The sequence below is a fragment of the Netta rufina genome, assembly GCF_964035555.1.
Source record: "Netta rufina genome assembly, chromosome: 16".
Taxonomy (NCBI): Eukaryota; Metazoa; Chordata; class Aves; order Anseriformes; family Anatidae; genus Netta; species Netta rufina.
This window is the reverse complement of record NC_140140.1, coordinates 11,305,275-11,313,132: the sequence shown is the minus strand read 5'-3', so window position 1 is coordinate 11,313,132 and position 7,858 is coordinate 11,305,275.

Genomic DNA, 7,858 nt, shown 5'->3' with positions numbered 1-7,858 from the left:
CTTTTTTTTTTTTGGCTGCTCTGTTGCAGCGTCTGCACTTTGTGATGTGCTAGGACAGGCTGATTGCTGTATTTTCATAGCTGACTGACTCGACCATCCATTTCTGGGGGGGTTACAGCTCTGTTTTTTGTATGTCCCCAGCAAAGTACAAAGAGTGTGCAGAGACTCAGCCGCCTTTCATTTCCTACTGCATATTTTGGGATAAGTGCTACTGAGAAGAGAGAGGATTTGTGAGTAAGTGTAGCCGTTCAGGTCACAGGCCATTTCAGTAACTAGCCATGCTAGTTTTATTTTAAAACAAAGACTAAGACTGTCAACCAGATCCTGGCATAAAGAGAGGGGAGTAAGGTTTGAGTTTGCTGTCCCATTCTGGGCTCTTTCTTTTAGGGGGGAGAAAAATAAGCCTGGAAGACAAAAGCACGTATATCACCACCAAAACATCGCTCATGTAAGTCATGAAAGCAAGCCAAGTGCAATGAAGATAGAAATGGGAAGGACTTGGGCACCTACTGGATAAAATGCAAGGTTAGTTCTTCCCATTGCTTCCCTGCTGAGCTCTAAAAGATTTATTTGTGCTGCTACTTTCATGCCAGAAAGAGCCCTTGTCAACTTTTGGACCTCCCAAAGACTCCCCTTTAGCCCCAGCGGTGGTGTCATCAGGTCCATGCCTCACTCTCTGAAGAGTTTGCTGCCAGGGACCCAGAGGGGGACGGGAGGCGGTGTGCTTTCTTAGCCAGCAAGGAAAGGGTACCAGGAAAAGTACTGGTGATTACGCACCCAGTCCACAGGAACAGTAGAGTTCTCATTAGGGTCTTATGTGAGGTAAATGTAGAGAAAGTCTTTGATAAGGAGTAATGTGAGGCATTTTGTAGATTTTTGTAGGGATTACCTTTAGAAAATGAATACTGTTCTGAGCAAAATTTTCCAGGCCGCCACTACTCCCAGTTATTTCTCCCCATGTTTCTTTTCTCAAACTCCTACTCCTTATTTTGTTAGAAAAGTAGAAGTTAACTGTTAGACCATTGTGTTCTTCAAAATGAGTCAGTTCTGCCATATCCAACAGAGTTCAGTTTGACTTTAGCTTCTGACTAAGATGAAGTACAATTAAAACAGGGAAAGTGGCACAGCGCTTAGTACCGTGTCTGCTAATTGCTCCAGTACTTTCATTTAGACTGACAGCTCTCCGTGGTGCATTATCACTCTGGTGGGTTCTCCCCACCCCCCACTTAGCAGCTCTTTCGTGGATTAATTTCAGCATGTTGCTGCACATTGATGTGCTGAGCACTTCTCACAGTTTGCAACTATCAAGTCTGGTCCTGAGTTTGCTGCTGTTAAAAATAATATTTGATCTTCTGCCTCTTGTAATCATAGGAGGTGACATGGCTTTGTTGCTGGTTTCATTTTCCCCTCTCCTCTCTTTCCTAATGCATTACATTGTTCCAGTGTTGTAAAAGAGTGCTACAGTCTAAGTAAATGGCAAAGCTGCAGAGTATGAGGCAGGAGGATTTGTGCTGTGCAGGTAAAACAAAGGGAGAAAAAAAAAAAGAAAAAAAGAAAGCAAAGCTAAATAATACTTAATACACTCTTTATGGAATAAAGACTTGACATTCTTTAAATGATAAGATTTAACAAAATAGTTAAACTTTTTTTTTTTTGTTTTAACTATTTAACAAAATAGTTAAAGTCTACAAAATCTACTGGGACATTGACATTGTGAGTTACATGTGCTGCACTTATGCACTTTCTGTCAGATGCTATGCCATCAGCAACTGCCTGAGGAGTGCAGAGCTGCTTAGTATTAGGCAGTAGATTCAGAAATTCTGATTCAGAGATTGTGGGTCACAGTGATGTTTGTGATAAGGGGTGCTATGCTTGGCCTTATGTTTTCCTCTCATATCTCATTTTTGTAGAGGAAAATGGCAAAATACTAAAAATGTTGGAAAGTCGTCTTCTACATTTCAGATTTTAGTTCCCATGAAAGAAAATACTGTTTCTTGTGAAAGCCAAGTGCTTATGACATATCAATGCAGTTAAAATTAAAGACGAAGATTCCTTGGTGACCCTATACCTCTATTTTTTCCAGATCCATTCTTTGATTCTCTACATATCTTTCCAGCTCCTGTCTTAAAATAACCCATTCTTATTTTTGTGTTTCACAGTTTTTTCCCCTCATTTTTTCATCAACAGCTTTTATGAACTCTTATTTTTTTCCATTGTTTCCCATTCTGTGTCTTCTCTTCATGCTATGCATCATCTGCTTCAGTCCCTGTTGCATTTTTCTTCTTTGCTCTTCTCATGGAAAGAGAAGTCCCCAAACTTTCAGTATTTAAAATCTGTGTGGGAATTGCAAAACATAAATCCAGAAATAAAACATCACAAAGTTCAGAATAGTCAAACATGCGAGGAAAGAGGGATCTAGTTTTACATCTGCTATCATTCCGTACTTAGTATAAGGGCAAGGAATGCCTACAGGTGTGCTGTGCCCCTATGTAAAAAACAATTCTTGCCTTTGCGATTTAATTAACCTTCATAAATAAAACAGACAAAGAGTAAAGTGGAGAGTTAAGGGATTAAGAAAGGAAAAATAATTATAGGATTTCTTTAGATTGTCCAGGAAATCTGAAACTAGATCTCCTGAATCTCTTTCTGGTAACTTAGTTCCTTCTTTCCTTCTCATTTAGATCTGAAATTTTGTATCAGTCTTCCTTCCTTCCTTCTAGTCTCTTCTGGACTAAAGAATCGGCTAATCATATACCAATCTTGAAAATGTACCCTTCTTGAAATTTATGACCAAACTTATTTAAAATTCACATTGCATTTCTAATGGAAATTGTGGTAATCTTGAATCAAACTTTGAGCTGCAAGAATCCCTTGTCCTATGAGTAAGGCTGCTGTAGATACAAAGGTTCTACCACACATTTTAGGAATAAACTCTACATCAAGATCTGGTGTCTCTCTGCTGACTTTTGTGCTTAAAATTCAGTCTCCATTTACAATTCATTGGATAAAGCCATCTGCCCACATAAGTTCCTGAAGCAAATAATTATTCCTACACAGATTACAAATTTAAAATCAGAGAAGCAGGCATTCTGTCAATGGTTAAATGACTTATTTGACAGTAGACCATTCTTTTAAGAATAAAATGCTCAGCAGAGAAGTGAGTGGGCTCACAGGGAGGCTAAGGCTACACATGATGCCAAGAACTACACATGGTTCTCACATAAATATGTCCTTAATAGTTACTCTTCATACTTCATTGATTGATAGGTCATGAACTTCCGACACTAAAAGTGCAGAGATAATGAAACAAAGAGAGTTTTAGAAATGGAAAGAAGGCCAGGGCATTTTTCCAATGAATTTTTTGAATGTACAGAGCTATATTTCTCTTTGTAGTTCAAATTCTTGAGCTTGCCAGATTTGTGAATAAGAATCTTTTGTCCTTGTCCAATAAATATCTCCATAATATGTAGAAAGAGCAGGAATGGAAAACATTGACGCAACTAAATATTAACCATGTCCTTGTATTGGTAACAGAAGAAGAGCTGGGATAACATGAAGACGTGATGTTCAGAGTTTTGGTGACATGATCCACTTCCAGAAGGAAATTGCACAACTCAAAATAGGGACATTAGGTCCATTTAAACACACATCTAAAGTAACAAGGACACATGTGTTTAGGCAAAAATCAGAAAGTAGAATAAATTGATAGCTGTGCTGTTCCCACTGTATCTGAGCCATAAAAATATGGTACTTCAGGGCCAGAATTCAAACAAAGAACCCACATAAGCTTCCAGATTTTTAAGAAAGCACGTCAGTAAATGCTGACTTAATTAGATAGCATGAAACCTTTTTGGAAATTTGGCTCTTCTGCAGGATTTGAAAAGGAGAATAGGTCTTTTGAAAGATCTGTACATTAACATTCATTACAAAAAGCCCTTACTGTATGTGATTGATCAAATACATACTTTTCAGACTGATAATACTGAAGTTTATTTTATGCTGACTCAAGACCATACTTAACAATTTGTGTCCTCAATTGTAAGCATCAGGAAGGCATCTACAAACCATGGGATACTATTTCCTTATAGAAGTTTTATAGTTGCTGCCTTTCACTCCACTGTCTGATGTCTCTGTTCTTCTTTAGGTGAAACTTCTTCCAGCACTTCTTCATTATTTATTTTTGTTTGTTTGTTTGTTTCTTTTCCTTATCCTTCCAGATATAGGGCACCAGTCCTTTGCAAAAATACTTGAATGGGTGCTAGGTTAGTTGAATTCTATGTTACTTTCTCTGATTCATACCTTTACTCTTCTTTTGCATTGCGAATCTTCATATCTCTCCATCACTGACATGACCTATATTAAAATAGCATCAGAGAAACCTTTTATTCTCACATATAAAGGCAGTAGGACAGAGTGTTGCTATCCCCATCTTAGCCTGAACCGGAGAACATATGTGATTTGCCCAGAGTAGAGAAATGAACTCGCATCTATTTTAGCACCTAACTCATGGCCTGTCTGTCCTCTCTGAAGATTATCTCTGCTGAGATAAAAAAGATATTGAACCTGGTCATTGTACATAAAATCCACATTATATTATTTTATATTACTCCACTAATCTGCTGTGAGATTCCAGACTGCAGTGCTGAGAATGAATTAAAGGATTAGTCATTAAAATAACTTCAAATACAGTCAGCCAAGCAGTAAAATACAAAACTTAAACTGTGTGTCGCTCAGTTTAGCTGAGTACTGCTGTAGCTCAAAACACAGTCTGGGCTAATTAGGAGAGTAATTACTCACTGTCCACGCGGTGGCACCCTTGGCAGGTACGTGAGCCCGCTGCTGATTGTTGGCAGCCCTTGCAGGAGGGCGATTTCACTTGGCTGGGTTTTAGGAAGGATCTGGAGAACATGCAGAGGTCCCTCTGAAGGGAATGGCGTTTTGTCTGCATGCTAAGCTTCTTTATCACATCAGAGCTGCTACAGCTGCATCAGGCTTTGGAGGTCTTCAACAGCTGGATTTTCTCTCCCCATGAACTCTCAGTTTAAAAAATACTTAAATCTTCAATTTAATTAATACTTAAATGTGTAAGTCACGAAGAAAAGGATAAATCCTACTTTACTCTTCCTCTATTTATTAATCTCTGCTCTCCAAGTTATTTGAATTTTCATCCATGTTTTTGAACCCAGTTTCTCCTTCTTACACGTTTTTTTTAAGGCATAATATTTGTTGGCCATAGGACTATGTTTTGTCTCTCTTTTTGCATATCCTTTATTTGGCTCAACATAAATCAGCAAAATCACAATATTCATGTCTGTTTTGCACCACACAAGGTTATCTGTTTTCAAAAACTCCAGAAACATTTATCTTTCCCTTGTTTCTTCCTATTTGCTGTTTTTAGGCAGTACCATTCTCTCGGAAGAGATTATCTCTTTGTTTTATTGATGTCGGTGACATTTACTATTGTCTTTAATGAGGCCATGGCTTTACCAAAGCAGTAGGGCAACAGCATGCCGAAAAGCAGAGGTGAAATAAGGAAAAAAACAAATGAGAATTCAGGAGAACACTGTTCTGAGCACAGCTTATATTATTAGTAGCAGAGAATGTGGTCTATCTGAAATGAATGTCTGGTTTGTCTAGTTTCTAGTGGGTAGTTCCTTTGAGGTGAATAACAAAACTTTCTCAAGCAGCAGTAACAGCAAAATGATAGTAATGGGAAACTGTAGAAGGAAGTAACGTTTTGGAACTGGACCACCTAAATATCATTTGTTCCAGATGTTCAATATAATCCATTCTCTAAATGTTGTGACATTTATCATGAAGGTTGACTTTAATGAATGGTGTTTTTGTTCTATTGGTCAAGACTTTAAAATTGTAAAGATATGTATTTTTTTATAATTTCAGTTGCTGAGTGCCAATTTTGAGAGGCCCTGAGAAGACTTGTTTTTCAGAAGTTCATGCTCAACAGCTTCTGAAATTGCAGTCCAAGTCTCCCTGTTTTTTTTCAGGATATGAAGGCTTCCCAGTTGCAGATCAAGGATGGAACATTAACGCCTGAGAAGTCACCCTTGACTCTTACAAATGTTTTTTTCCAAAACGTATTCATAGACTGAAGCTATATAAAATGATTGATTTGTTTTTGTGGCTGCCTGTACTGTATTTATTGGAAGTATAGGTAGTGCCACAGAATTGATCAAAGTATTTCATACAAAGTTAAAAACATAAGGGCATGGAAAGCTAGCAGGTGTAGCTGAATCTTACATGGTTTGCAGATGTACTGCTCAGGCAAAAGGGCAAAACCACAAACTATAAATACAGCAAATCTTCCCAGTACTTTGTCTTTGTTAAAAAGAGTTCCAAATTCTTCATGTTGTGCTGTAGGCTGTTGTTTTTTAACTTCTTTTTTAGATTTTTTTTTTTTTTAATTTATTTTTCCAGATCTGAATTCTTCCTTCATGAAAGCACAAGGCTTGGTTCTTAGTTCCTTGTATCTTTCTAAGCCCACACCCTGAGTACAAAATAAAGTTGAAGATCACTCCCCTGTCTTACCCTGCCAAACACACACTTTCAAGGGGTTTGGGATGTGGATATTCTTTTGTCCTACTCAACAGACCCCTGACTGAGATAATATCCTTAAGGTTAAAAGTATTATTGGAAGGAAGCACAAGAACACTGTGCTCTAGTTCTCCTGCATGTGGCTTTAATTATAGATACTCATGAATCTTTTTCATACCTGCATTTACTTATTTTTTTTTTCTTGAAATCTCTTCCACTCTGTAAGGATTCTGTTGAAATGAGTTGCTAAAACACTATATAGGAACTAACTGGATTAATTAAGGGATCCTGATACTACTTTTTACCTTTTTGATTCAACTTCACAGACTGCTCAGAAAGGCTTAAATAACTGGGGCCTATTCCTCATGAAAGCACTTGTAAATTAAAAGAAAAGCAGTTTGAGCTGCTTTTCACCATACAATGGCTGAATTTTCATACCAAATAAAACAATGTCATAATCTTATAATCTTACAATGTTTTGGTAAAATGTAGGCTTCATGTTTTTTTTTTTTTTTTTTTTTTTAATTCAGTAATTGCAGCCCTTCGTTTCTTTTAAACAAATATTTATACAAGCATGCACTGTAAAACAAGATAATCTAGGGTCTGAGGCCCTACAGGGAAGTCTCTCTCCTTTTTCATAATGATCTTTTTTCTGAGCTGTCCGATAAATATTAACCACTGAGGCAGTTTAGAACCTAAAATATTTTTGAATACTGAAAAGAGATCACTTTCCTTTTTTATAGGTGTGATCTTATTCAGTGTGAGCTACACCTGAGCATCAAAGAGCAGAAAGCAGAGGCAAATTAAGCCCTAAGTCAAAAGAAAGTGTGCATTGACAAATACACAGGAGGACAGCTGTGTTTCCAAAATGCTTACAGTCAGGATAAATTTCATCTCTAGATTCCTGTCAAGTGTCTCAGAAGTTGCTGCTATATTGGTGCTATAAGGATATTAGAAAATTACACGTAACAATTTTCTGGATAAAAGAAAGACCGAAATTTAATTTGAATGTCTTCAAAGTTCATTGTTAAACATACTTGGTTTGTTTTAGATTAGTATCAGAAGCAGAGACCCAAGATCAAATTATGTTGTGGTAGATTCTATAAAGAGTAAGTTCAAAAAGGTTTATTCTGATTATTAACCGGGAGAAGTTGAACAAAGCCAATATTGCTGCTTATGAAAAGTAAGAAACAGAACACGCGTAGATTATGGTTTTGTTTCTCAAAGTTATTTAGACACCTACCTCTTGTTGATTAATGCTTGTTTGAGTGTAATACATTAAAACTTCGACTTAAATCAGATCGAG